The sequence below is a fragment of the Mirounga angustirostris genome, unplaced genomic scaffold, assembly GCF_029215605.1.
Source record: "Mirounga angustirostris isolate CCGP_5_RB_7025 unplaced genomic scaffold, mMirAng1.0.hap1 SCAF_1, whole genome shotgun sequence".
In the NCBI taxonomy this organism is placed as follows: Eukaryota; Metazoa; Chordata; class Mammalia; order Carnivora; family Phocidae; genus Mirounga; species Mirounga angustirostris.
In genome coordinates, this window is record NW_026991709.1 from 46,350,985 (window position 1) to 46,365,610 (window position 14,626).

The 14,626-nt window shown below is 38.3% G+C and overlaps 1 protein-coding gene across 5 annotated transcripts in view; it reads right to left on the reverse strand.

Moving 5' to 3' along the window:
- Positions 1 to 14,626, reverse strand: part of DCBLD2 (discoidin, CUB and LCCL domain containing 2) — an 803,840-nt gene that overhangs the window by 651,080 nt on the left and 138,134 nt on the right. The window lies entirely within an intron of this gene.

The window sequence follows — 14,626 nt, forward strand, 5'->3', positions numbered from 1 at the left end:
TTCTATTAATTTACATGTCTGTTTTTACATCAATACCCACACTATTTTGATTACCATACCTTTGTAGTATAGTTTGAAATCTGGTAGTGTGATATCTCCAGCTTTGTTCTTTCCCAAGATTGTTTTGGCTATTCAGGTTCTTGTGTAGTTCCATACAAATTTTAGAATTATTTGTTCTAGTTCTGTGAAACATGTCATTGGAATTTTGATAGGCATTGCATTGAATCTATAGATTGCTTTGGTAGTATGAACATCTTAACAATAATAATGAATTCAATTCATGAGCACAAAGTATCTTTCCATTTATTTGTGTTTTCTTCAATTTCTTTCATCAGTATCTTATAGTTTTCAAAGGATAGGTCTTTCACCTGCTTAGTTAAATGTACTTCTGAGTATTTTACTTATTTTTGATGCAATTGTAAATGTAATGGTTTTCTTAATTTTTTTCTAATGGTTTGTTATTAGTGTATAGAAATGAACAGACTTTTGTACATTGTTTCCTGCAACTTTAATGAATTCACTTATTAGTTCTAAAAGTTTTTTGGTGGAGGCTTTAGGGTTTTCTACATATAGATAGCATCATGTCATCTGCAAATAGTGACAGTTTCACTTCTTCCATTCCAATTTGGATGACTTCTATTTCTTTTTCTTGCCTAATTGTTCTGGCAAGGACTTCTAATACTATGTGGAATAAAAGTTGGGATAATGGAAATCCTTGTCTTATTCCTGATCTTACCAGAAAAGCTTTGAGCTTTTCACCACTGAACCACACTGTATTTGCTGTGACTTGTCATATATGGCTTTTATTATGTTGAGGACCCCTATGTTCATTACGGCATTATTTACAATAGCTCAGATATGGAAACAACATAAACATCCATCAGTAGTTGATACCCAACTCTGTTGAGACTTTTTATAAACTGTGAAATTCTTTTCCTGCATCTATTGAGATGATATGATTTTTATTTTTCATTTTGTTAATGTGGTGTATCATGTTGATTGATATGTGGATGTTGACCATCCTTGCATCCCTGGAATAAATCCCACTTGATCATGGTGTATGATGATCTTTTTAATGTGTTGTTGAATTTGGTTTTCAAAGACTTCGTTCAGAATTTTTTCATCTATGTTCATATGAGATATTGCCCTGTAATTTCCTTTTTTGTGTTTGTGGTATCCTTGTGTGGTTTTGATATCAGGGTTATGCTAGCCTCATAAAATAAGTTTGGAGGCTTTCTTTCCTCTCCAATTTTCTGAAAGAGTTTGAGAAAGAGAGTTATTAAACCTTCTTTGAATGTTTGGTAGAATCCACCAGTGAAGCCATCTGATCCTGGACCTTGTTTGTTGGAAGTATTTGATTTCTATGAATTTATCCATTTCTTCAACATTGTCCAGTTTGTTGGCATGTAATTATTCATAGTAGTCTTATAATTTTTCATAATCCTGTTCTATCAGTTGTTAACATCTTTTTCATTTATGATTCTATTTGAGCCCTCTTTTTTCTTGGTTTGTCTAGCTAAAGGTTTATCAGTTTTATCTTTTTAAAGAACTCTAAGTTTCATTTTTATTGTCTATTTCCATTGTCTATTTCAATGGTTTCTTTTCTATTGTCTTTTTAGTCTCTATTACATTTATTTCTACTCTGATCTTTATTATTCCCTCCCTTCTACCAAATTTGGGCTTTATTTGTTCTTTTCCTAGTTCCCTTAGGTGTAAAGTTAAATTGTTGAGATTTCTCTTGTTTTTTTGAGGTAGACCTGTATTGCTGTGAACTTTCCTCTTAGAACCAGTTTTGCTGCATCCCCTAGATTTTGGTATGCTGTATTTCTGTTTTCATTTGTCTCTAGGTATTTTTTTTTTTATTTCTCCTTTGATTTATTCTATGACCTAGTAGTTTTCAGTAATATGTTTAATCTCTATGTATTTGTAGTTTTAATTTTCTTCTTGTAGTTGATTTCTAGTTTATACCATTGTGGTTGGAAAAGATGTTTGATATGATTCTGATCTACTTGAAGTTATTGAGACTTGTTAGATCACTAGCATGTGATCTATCCTAGAGAACGTTTCACATACACTTGAGATGAATTTGTATTCAGTTGCTTTTGAATGGAATTTTCTGTATATATCTATTAAGTCCATCTGGTCTTATGTGTCACTTAATGTCAGTGTTACTTATTGATTTCCTGTCTGATACATTCATTGATGTAAGTGGGGTGTTAAAATCCCCTACTATTACTGTATTGCTGTTAATTTCTCCTTTTCAATCTGTTGATATTTGCTTTATTTATTTTGGTACTATGTTGGGTACATATATATTTGTAAATGTTACATCATCTTTCTGGATTCATTATGTAATGCCCCCTTTGTCTTTTATTATAGTCTTTGTTTTAAAGTCTGATATGAGTATCGCTACACCAGCTTTCTTTAAATTTTAATTTATGTGTGTCTTTACATTTCAGTCTGTGTCCTTACTCCTGAAGTGAGTCTTTTGTAAGGCAGTATATAGATGTGTCTTATTTTTTTTCTTCTTGTCTATTCTGTCACTCTGTGTCTTTTTATTGGAGAATTAGGCTATTTATACTTAAAATAATTATTGATAGGTATGTACTTACTGCCACTTTGTTTTCTGGCTGATTTTGTAGTTCCTCTGTCTTTTTATCTCTTTATTTTCCCTTGTGTTTTGATGACTTTCTTTAGTGTTATGTTTAGATTCCTTTATCTTTTTGTGTATTTACTGTAAGTTTTTGCTTTCTGGTTACTGTGAGGTTCCAATATATATAACAGTCTATTCTAACTTGATAGCAACTTAAATTTGAATATTTTCCAAAACTCTACATGTTTACTTTACCCCACTATGTTTATATGTTACATTTTACATATTTTTATGTATCTCTTAACTAATTATTATAGTTTCAATTTTACTACTTTTGTCTTTTAACCTTCTTAGCAGCATTATGCAATTAATACACTACCTTTACTGAACATTTACCTTTTCCTGTGAGATTTTTACTGTCATATGTTTTCTTGTTATTAACTAATACCATTTATTTTCAGCTTAAAGAAATTCCTGTAATATTTCTTATAAGACCTGTTTAGTAGTGATGAACTCCTTTAACTTTTGCTTGTCTGGAAAATTCTTTATCTCCCCTTCAAATATGAATAATGAACTTGCAGGGTAGATTACTCTTGGTTAGAAGTTTTTTTTTTTTCCCTTCAGCTCTTTGAATATGTCATATCACTCCCTTTTGGCTTCTGCTGAGAAATCTGCTGGTAGCCTTGTGGGGTTTCCCTTCTATGTAACAATTTTTTTTCTTGCTGCTTTTAAGACTCTATTACTTTTGACATTTTAATGTATGTATCTTGGTGTGTTTCTATTTGTGTTCATTTTATTTGTCAGTCTCTGAGCTTCCTAGGCCAGATTTATATTTCCTTCCCTACCTTAAGGAAGTTTTCAGCCATTATTTGGTCAAATAAGTTTTCTGCCCCTTTCTCTCTTTCTTTTTCTGGGACCCCTATATTGTGAATGTTAGTCTGTTTAATATTGTCCCAGACTTCTTTTAAACTATCTTTTTTTTAAATTCTTTTTTTCTTTCCTGTTCTGTCTGGGTGAGTTCCATTGCTTTTATCTCCCAGTTTACTGATCCATAACTCAACTTCATCTACCCTGCTACTGAATATTTTTAATGTATTTTTAGGTTTTTTTTGTTCTTTAGCTCTGTGACTCTGCTGTTCTGTGTTCATCCATTCTTGTCCCTAGTTCAGTGAGATTTAGGACCATTATTTTGAATTCTTTACCAGGTAGGTTAGTTATTTCCATATCATTAAGGTGTTTTTCTGAGGTTTTGTCTTGCTCTTTTGTCTGGAATATCTTTCTCTATTTCCTCATTTTGCTTGACTCTCTGGGTTTATTTCTATGTATTCGGTGAAACAGCTACTTCTCTCACAGTCTTCAAGCAGTGGCCCTGTGGAATTACTGAATTTAACCTTGCCCTAACTCTTAGACTTTTGTGATTGCCTAAACCACCTGACTTACTCTTGATACATGCCTGTTTTTGAGGGTGTGCCAAGACCTGTCAGTAATCCAAGAGGAGGAATCTCAGCACCTAGTTTCAGGCTGACTGGAAACTAGACTGTCAAGCAGCAGCTTTTAGAGTGGAAATATATACATTTTTGTGGGGCCACAATTGTAATCCCTGTTGGCTTCCAGACCAGAGGATCTGGAGGTATCCCCTGGGTAACAGTTATAAAAATCAGGGCTCTGGATGAGTGTCTCCGTTCCTTTCTGGGAAGTCTTGTCAAGCTGTAGTGAGGCCAAAGGAGTGAACATGGATAGTGTCTCCCTGCTTACATTCTCTGAGAGTGCCTCCTTAGCCTCCAGATGTGTGGGAAACCTGAAGCCTGTCCCTCAGACTGTAGCTCCAGGCTAAATAAATAGGCCTTTTCCACAAGAAGACTGGTGGTGTGTTTCAGTCCACTGTCTGTGCAGAGCCCTGGGGATGGTAGCTTGCCAAGAACTATTTTTCTGATTGTTACAGTCCTGTGCAGCTCTGGAACACCAGCCCTCTTGGCCAGTACGACCAGGCCATCAAGGGATGTCCCCTGTGTAGATTTTGCACAACTGCTGGCTTTAGGCAGCTGGAGAGTATAGTGGGTGAGGCATGCTCTCCAGCTTCAGAAAAAACAGGAAAATGTCTTCACTATGTGTTCCTATGGGCTTTACCAATGCAGCAAGAGAGTTTGTTTGCACATGCTGGCTTTAGGCTAGGAATGGGAGAATGCTGTGACTACTCATGCTTACCAGCCCCCAGCCACTGAGCAGGTAAGTGTCACAACCACCTATGTTCACAGATTTTAGCTAGGGAATGGAAGAACCCTGTGACCATTCACGTTCACCCACCCCAGCCAGGGAACAGGGACTGCTGCAACAGCCCATGCTCTGTGGTCTCAGCAAGTGACACAATGTTCATTCCTGCCTTGTCAGCAAGGCAGTGAGAGGCTGCCACATCTGAAGTCACCCACTTGTGCTAACAGACTATGTGGAAAGTGCAACAGTGGTGTCTGCCAGCACCTCCGTTTTGAGGGAGTGTCTCAGCTGTCTCCCATCACTCCAGCCAATGCTCCCAAATCAGCAAAAGAGTCTCCCTTACATATACTCTAGATGTTTTTCAAACTCTATTTTTCACTGAGTTTGGGGTGAGCAAGACCACATGCAAGTCCTCTAAGAGGAGAATCTCAGTTTCCTCTAGTACTTTACCCTATCCCCCCCACCCCGACATCAGCCTTGCCCACAGGCTTTCTGAGCCAGATGTTTTGGGAGCTCATCTTTCCAGTGCAGATCCGAGGGACCAGGGTGCCCAATGTGAGGCACCAACCCTCACTCCTTTTGGAGAAATGCCTATCTGGTGAGATCCCTCCCTATTGTATTGCCATGCTGGGGAGAGGGAAGGTGGTGCAAGACCATGTGTCTGCCTCTCCTACCCATCTCAACGTACACCCTTTATCCTTTGTTGTAAAGAGTAATTTATCTAGTTTTCACATTTAAAAAAATCATCCATATGTAGCTATAGATCTGGTGTGTTGATGGGAGAAGGCAAGTTTATGATCTTCCTATGTCACCAACTTGGACACACTCTCCCCCCCACCCTGCTCTATCATGACTGACTTTTCTTATTTGGTTTCTGGGTAGAGATTCAAAGGAAGGAAGGAAAGAAGAAGGGTGGAGGGAGGAAGAGAAAAATAACTTGTGAAATTATGGGGCAGCTGGGTAGCTCAGTCGTTAGGCGTCTGCCTTCGGCTCAGGTCGTGGTCCCCAGGTCCTGGGATGGAGCCCCACATCAGGCTCCCTGCTCAGCAGGAAGCCTGCTTCTCCCTCTGCCACTCCCCCTTTTTTGCTATCTCTGTCAAATAAATAAAATCTTTTTAAAAATAAATAAATAATAAAATAACTTGTGAAATTATGAAGTTTTTTCAAAGATATCAATTCATTTGAGCTTCAAAACAACCCTTAGAAGAATGAATATTATACACACACACACCATATATGTGTATATATATATTTGGGGTAGTGTCTCAACTGTCTCCTATCACTCAAGCCAATGCTCCCAAATCAGCGTTGAATATAGATATAGATGATATAGATATAGATAGATATAGATCTCTCTCCATATTACCAGTGAAGAAATGAAAACTCAGAAGGATACATAAAACAAATTTAGGGCAAAAAGCAGAAATAACTCTTACTCAGGGGTGGTTTCCACTGATTCAGTGTAAACAGAAACCCAAAGACAAGACCTTCAGAAACCAAAAGACAAGACCATGTTTTAACCCATACCTAGTCTCTTCTGAATGTCCGATATCACTTGCTTTTTATCTTAATGATTATTTCCAGTTTTGACATCTCTATTAGTTTTACCTAAGCAATTACTGTGAAGTCCCCGATCTTTTCATCTGTCTCCAACTTATCAAAACTAAACCTGGGAACTCAAAGTGTGCTTGTCCTTATTTTGGATCACAGACAACATTTTGAAGAATTCTCCCAAAGGTTCTCCTCTAGCCCCTAATACCAATTCATGCTGTATGGGTGACCAACTTGTGCTGCCTCACTGCCCCACAAATAGGGTTCCAGTTCAAACCAGTTCACTCCAGTAGCTTATTTTGCACCATGAGCCACACCTTAGAGATTATAGGTAGGCATGAGAAAAAGAAGTGGAAATGTTCTCTGAGGTCTGTGAATTCCTAGGCACAATGCTGAATGCTACCTTTAGCTGAGAAATTAAATCCAGACTTCCAAATAGAGAGGCTAAGTCTCCTATTTGCCAAACCAATTAGAAGAAAAATGTAAATGCCAGCAGCCCAGGCTGCCAGAAGGACTAATGGAAGGTATGGGACTTATAGACTGAGGCAGTAGCATAGCTATCTGCTAAAGATAGGGCCAAGGCCAGCTAAGAACTATGCAAGAGGAAGAGAAGGAGCAGGAAAGAGTCTCCAACAGCATGTTTGGGAACAAGTAATTATTTTCCCCAGAGCCATCTGTAAGACTTTCAACTTGTGCCTGAGAAAGAAAAGGGCAAAACAGAGAAAAGTGAATTACTGGAAAAAGCAGGTATCTCTTTGGGAGTTGCAAGGGCAGAAAAAAAGACTGTCTACCAGTCTGTTAGTCTTGGCAGATGCAGTTCTATGATTCTGGCCACAGTCGGGGTTTCTAAGGCCCTGCTTCTGGAAAACATGGCAAGGGTTTAACCTGAAATGTGGACTGTGGATGGCTCTGGTGTGATCTAAGTCAGAGGGAACTATGAGTTCCCAACCTAGGTCCCTGAGCAAATGGGGTCAATCACATGACATCATGACGAGTTTGGCCCTTAGTTACAGACTGCCTTTAGTTCATGGAAGACTCTAGGGGAACATATCTCAGATTGGACTGGAATCTCCCAGGAGGCAGGTCCATCCAAGTTTTTTATCTCTTTTGATTGTAGCCTGAGTGATGTTCTGAAGTGTCTGTGATAGATGAGAATGTCCTCATTGACAAAGAGGCATTTTGCCAAGCACTCTTCCCATGCAATACAGGGCCTATTTTCTGCCTGGAGCCACATTGCTTCCTCTTAGCTACTTAGTATTCTACAAGAAATATCATCTCCTTTCTTCATAATCATAGGAGCTGCTTTATTTAGGAATGTCTCTGGTTGCAAGTAGCAGAAAACCTGCCTTATAGCAGCTCAAACAGAGATGTATTTTTCTCACATAACAAAATTTTGGATCTAGGGGATAGTTAGAATCAGTTCAGGAGCTCAGTGACATCAGGACTAGTAATCACTGGAATTCTCTTACCATTTCCCTCATGCTGTCTCTTTCATGGTCACAAAACGACCACTGATGGATGAGTGCATAGATAAAAAAAAAAATGTGTTACACACACACACAACTAGAATATTATTCAGCCTTAACAAGGAAGAAAATTCTGCCATTTGCAACAATATAGATGAACTTGGAGGACATTATGTTAAGTGAAGTAAGCCAGACACAGAAAGAACACTACCGCATGACCTCATCTATTTGTGGGATCCACATAGAAGCAGAGAGTAGAATGGTGGTTACTAGGGGCTTTGGGGAGAGGGTGCAAAATGGAAAGATGTTGGTCCGAGGGACAAAATTGCAGTTATGTAGGATGAACAGGCCTACAGTTCTAATATCCAACATGATGATTACAGTTAATAATATTGCACTGCATACTAGAAATTTGCTATAAGAGTAGATTTCCGGTGTTCTAACAACAAAAAGCTATGGTAACTATGTGAGGAGATAAATATATTAATTATTTGACTATAGTAATCACTACACATATATGTATATCAAAACATCATGTTGTATACCTTAAAGGTATATAATTTTATTTTTCAAAAAAAAATGGCTGCTGAATCTCACTGGGCATTATGTTCATGTTCAAAGCAGGAAAAAGGAAGAAGGGCAGTATCCCCTGTGATAATCCCCTTTTATCAGGACAGCAACTCCATCGGAATCCCCATCAAACCTCTGGTGTGTCTTCCTCATCAGGTCTCCATCACACAGCCACAGCTAGCATAAAAGGACCCTAGGGGCCTGGAATTTAGCTGGACACGCTGTCAGTTTGAACAAAATCAGAGTTCTGTCAATTCTGAAGAGGGAATTGTTACTGGGGAGGCAGCTAACAGTGTCTGCCACACCCTGTACATAGCACTGATTAAACTGCATTGAAATGTTCTCTTTCAGTCTCTGTCTCCCCTCCCACTAGAATTAATGGCACTTGGCAGACAGAGGCACCCAGTCATCCTTGTATTCCCAACCCACGGCACATTGCCTGGCACAAAATAGATTCAATAAACATAACTCAAGCTAAAAAAATATTGGCTGAACCAAATTCCAAATAAAGAGTCAAAAAACTGCATTCAGATCCACATTTGCATACACTTTTCTCTCTAAAGATAACAGGAGATACTAATGTAAGAGAAACATCAGTAATTCAAAAGATAGGCACTCAAAGGAATGAGAATATGATGATACTTGGGATGCACACAGTTTCTAACACAAATACAGTAGGTAAGTAATAATATTAGCCACCACTATGAAAAATTTGATGCTCTGTGTATGCTACCTCTAATCCTATTATCTTTACAAGGTAAGTGTTACTTGCCTCACCTCAGAGATTCTGGGAAAGTGGCACAAGGTCAAAGAGCAGCAAATGGGGAAAAAGAGTATGAACCCAAGTGGACCTATCTTTCTCCACTGTCTATCCTGCCTCCTGCATGATGGTGGTCAGCACCCTCATTTCACTTAAGGGAAACTCCAGTGCCAGAAGATCACATAAGAACTCCAACCAGATATCAGGCTCCCTGTCTCCAAGTGCACCATTCTGTCTTTACTCTCTGCCTCCTTCAACATTTGACTAAGCAGAGAGAGCAGTGGTCTATGCTATTGAAGATCCTGTGGTGTTGCTGAGGATGAGGAAAGGCTTAATGACAGCTGGCTTTCTTTCCAGGATCCATGATAAACCTATAGAGAAGGAGAGGAAGTCAGAACAGGGCAGGCCCCTCTGAAGCCCATCCCATATAGAATGTCCCAAATGTAGACCTACTTGTAAGAATAGAAACTTCCTCTATTGATTCTTCTTTCAATGAGTATTCTGATGACATGAGGCTGAACAGAATAGTTGAAGCATGCATATGTGGCTTTGGACCACTGGATGAAACATGAATTTCCATATATTCAGATGAGAAATTGCAAACAAGGATGAAATGGCTGCATTTGGCTTATGGCTTCAGGTTGCCCACAATGGTCCACAAGTGACTGTAGTCCTCTGACCATCACCTCTCTCTCTAATTGATTAATCAAGCTCTGTGCCAAGAGCTTGGAGCCAAGTACGGCTCAGTGGAGAAATATGGTATTTCAATTCTGACTTACCTAAAAGCCAGTATCACACAGACTACAGTCTGTGAATGTGTCCAAAGGGTATCAGTTGCATTGCTTATGGCAAATACAATACAGATGAGGTTCTTCATCAAGAAATCAAAACCTAATTCAATAAAATCTACTCATGCAATTCAAAAACAGTCTTCTCTGAGGATCTCAGGATGCCCAGGGGCTGCAAGACAAGCCCATCCAAGTAGTGTTCATGATACTCTGGTTTCTCTTCAGATCATATAAATCTTTTGCCTTTTACCAAATAGTGTTCATGGCATGTGCACTCTCCTAAAACATTCACTTCTGAGAATATGTACAAAATAAGGGTGGAGTTGGATGCAGTGAAAAACCTCAGATAAGTCACAGCAAACCAAAACTGGCTTTTAAGGATCTCAACCTCGGTAGCAAGATACACACAGAGGTTTTATAATCCCTTGGATGGACCAGGGGAATTCTCCTTTATACTGAAAACACTATTGTGAGCTATTCAAGCACAGAGACTGTACATTTTGGCAGGGAACACTGATCTGGGATTTAAAGCCAAAATTATAAGCTCAAAATGAGAGAAAAGATGAACAAGGGGCTGTCAGAAACAGAATTGTTTTATTCTTCATATTTTCACCAAAATAATAATTATACATTTCAACAGTGATTTTTTTTTTTTATACAAATGGATTACTCAGGAACTTTTCATTTTGGTTTGCTGAGAATAAGTATAACAATTGTTCAAATAAGAGTACAGAGTTTACAATTGGATAAACACTGGGAAAGAATCAAAGAAAAGCCTATTGCACTGGGCTGGGAGTCCCTTAAGTGCTAAGTGTCACTTGTAGTCCCAGGGCCCTCAGGCAAAGTCCACGTGGCCAGGCACTCCTGGGCCTGTGCCTGAGACCTCCAGGATAATGGCATCTTGTCTCAGTTCCCCAGCTTTGTTGTGGTCCGCAAATCTCTCTCAACCAACTCTAAACCAGAGGTAAATCCTGAAGTGAACCATCTGATTAAAGAAGTGCTTACCTAGAATTCACTCATCATGGCCAAGGATTCAGGGGAATGGAGGGGACAGGGAACATAAATCCAAGGCACTGCTGGCTGTCTGCATAGATAGGACTCCAGAAGAGAGTTTTGGGGTTTTTTTTTATGTTATGTTAATGACCATACATTACATCATTAGTTTTTGATGTAGTGTTCCATGATTCATTGTTTGCGTATAACACCCTGTGCTCCATTCAATACGTGCCCTCTTTAATACCCAACACCAGGCTAACCCATCCCCCCACCCCTTCCCCTCTAGAACCCTCAGTTTGTTTCTCAGAGTCCATAGTCTCTCATGGTTTGTCTCTCCCTCCAATTTCCCCCCTTCATTTTTCCCTTCCTGCTATCTTCTTCCTTTTTTTTTTTTTTAAACATATAATGTATTATTTGTTTCAGAGGTACAGGTCTGTGAAGAGAGTTTCAAGTGAGGAATATTAGAAGAAAACCCAACACACAGAAGAGGGAAGCTCATAGACATAAACAGTAAAAGGAATTTCAGAGGATCTGGGCTGAGTCACAATGCAATCAACTGTAGGTTTAACTCTATGGACAATAGACTTTGAAAAACACAATATTAAAATCCCAGGGTTCTGGTAAGATCAGCCCTAAATTAATTCTATTACTGACTAGCCATGAGACTCTAGGACTTTGGACAAGTCATTTCACATTGCTGAGGCACAAACTATTTTTTTAATGGAGGGATAAGACATAAGGTTACAATAATAATTTACATTTATTGGTACTTTTATACTGTGCCAGGTGCTAAGGGATTCACTTGCATGATCTCATTGTGTATTGAGTGCTATTTTCCCCATTTCATAGATCACATAGCTAGTGTTTGAGCTATGGTTCAACACCAAATATGTCTGCCTCAAAGCTGTCCCACTACTGATTCTCAGAGCAAGTCCATGCCATTTATTACTCTAGAATTCTATTTAACCTCATGGTCTATGAGTTCACAACATATGAATTCACAATGCATGACTCTTGGGGGCACTGGTTACCATCTGCATACCCCATCCAGAATTTTGCATAACTGATATACTCCATAGAGCCCCAATGAAAGAAGTTAAGATGAATCCTCTTGTGTCAATTCTTCATGATGTACTTGATTATAATGTTTAATCCCAACTACTGTTGGTACCTTAGTTGCAGGGATGAGTTTAAAAGAAGGTAACTGAGATGTCAGGGCCTAATGACTGCAGTAAGAGCTATCCTTTTGCTAAAAAAATAAATAAATAAAAATAAAAATTTAAAGGCCTTTCTTTCCTACTGCATGTTACTCAGAAGTTGCTGGCTGGCTAAGTAATTCTTAGTATCTTTCAAATCCATAGTTTCCCCTAAGTTAGTGTGTTACTTCTGTCCAAAAACAAAAGACTTAAGACTAACCTAAATATACACCTCACTTTATAAGTTTGTGTCATTTATGATACAGGAGAGTTGCTTTTTCATCTCCAACACCACATCTACGTTTTAAGCACCACCTATGACTTTGACTTTGATTAAGGGCCTGAAGAATAGAACAAAATTAGAGTTCTATAGAAATTCTTATCAGATAGAATTTACTTTATCAGAGTAGCTCAAAACACCTCAACATGAAGATCCACTCCCACTATGGATGGTACTTATCTCCATTATAAAGATGACAAGACATACAAATGTCCATCAGACACATGAAAAAATGCTCAACATCACTTGGCATCAGGGAAAGATAAATGAAAACCACTATAAGACACTACCTCACACCAATCAGAATGGCTAAAATTAACAAGTCAGGAAACAACAAATGTTGGCAAGGATGAGGAGAAAGCGGATCCCTCCTACACTATTGGTGGGAATGCAAGCTTGTCCAGCCACTCTGGAAAAGAGTATGGAGGTCCTTCAAGAAGTTAAAAATAGAGCTACCCTACGACCAAGCAATTGCACTACTAGGTATTTAACCCAAAGATACAAATATAGTGACTCAAAGGGGCACCTGCACCCCAATGTTTATAGCAGCAATGTCCACAATAGCCAAACCATGGAAAGAGCTGAGATGTCCATCGACACATGAATGGATAAAGATGATGTGGTATGTATATATATATATGTGTGTGTGTATATATATATATATAAAATGGAATTTTACTCAGCCATCATAAAGGATGAAATCTTACCATTTATATTGACATGGATGGAACTGGAGGGTATTATGCTGAACAAAATTAAGTCAGTCAGAGAAAAACAGTTTTCATATGGATTCACTCATATGAGGAATATAAGAAACAGTGTAGAGGATCATAGAGGAAGGGAGGGGAAAACAGAATGGGAAGAAATCAGAGAGGGAGACAAACCATGAGAGAAACTGAGGATTTATTAACTATAGGAAAGAAACTGAGGATGGCTGGAGGGGAGGTGCGGGGGGATGGGGTAACTGGGTGATGGGAATTAAGGAGGGTACATGATGTGGTGAGCACTGGGTGTTATATGCAACTGATGAATTACTGAACTCTACATCTGAAACTAGTGATGTACTATATGTTGGCTAATTATATTTAAATAAAAAAATTAGAAAGAAAAAAAAATTACTATTATTTGTTTACATGAATACATTAACGTCCCCTCTTGAAGGTAAAGCTCCTTGAGGGCAAATGCCTAAGAAAGACTTGGCAAAGCAAAATCTTAGCACAGCTCACAGATGCATGGTCCAATCACAACTCCACAAGGCCTCAGTTGTGAATCAGGGAGGGAGTAAGTCACAAATCTTAGCAAGATATGTAATGATCTACAGCCTGAGAATCTTGAGATCAAGGTTTGCCACCAATTAGCTGTGTAACTTCAGTTTCTGTGTTTTAAGAAAAAAAAAAAAGAGGCAAGAGATATTAAGATATTACATAATCAAATAAAAGTGGGAAATTCTACATTAAAACAAAGTTAATTGTTTTCTTCCATTTTAGGACTCCTCAGGGACAATAACATGTTAACATGCATTGTGATTTTCCAGGAGGAGAAACAGAGTTCCATGTTTGCCAAAACATTTAACCTTGGAAACCTACTCTCAAATATAATTTCTCAGAACCAGTATTCTACTGTATACAATTTAAGAACTATTACACTAAAAGACTCCCAAAGCCCTTCAAGCAGTAATATTTTGAAATTTTACCCTATGAGTCTCTTTCTCTCCTCTAATCCTAGTGAGGACCTTCACTTAAGATTCTACATATCCAAATCCTTTGTAAACTTCAAAATACCAAATTAATTGTTAGTTATTACATATAAGGGCAAGACCTAGGGGAGATGGAACAGATTATTCTGTCATCACATTTTTCTCTTAAGAGATCCTGAGAGCATGGGCAGCAAATAATCTCCACTAGAAAATCTCTGTTCTGACCTTCAAACTTGTTTAAAATATATATATATATATACATGCATAATGACACACTTAGAAAATAAATTCTAGATGTCTGGCACCATTTGTTTAAAAAAAAATAACAAAATCCTTTGTTTTGTGTTAATGGTGTTGTAACTAATTAAGGGGGAAATCAGCTGCCAGGTTACATGAAAAGACAAGACCTGATTCCACTGACATCTTTGCATCCACGAGAAGCAAGCTGATGGTCTGCTGCCTGTGTGGTGTTCAGCTTAGTCTCCGCTGACTGGGACTCATTAGCCAGGGTAACAAATA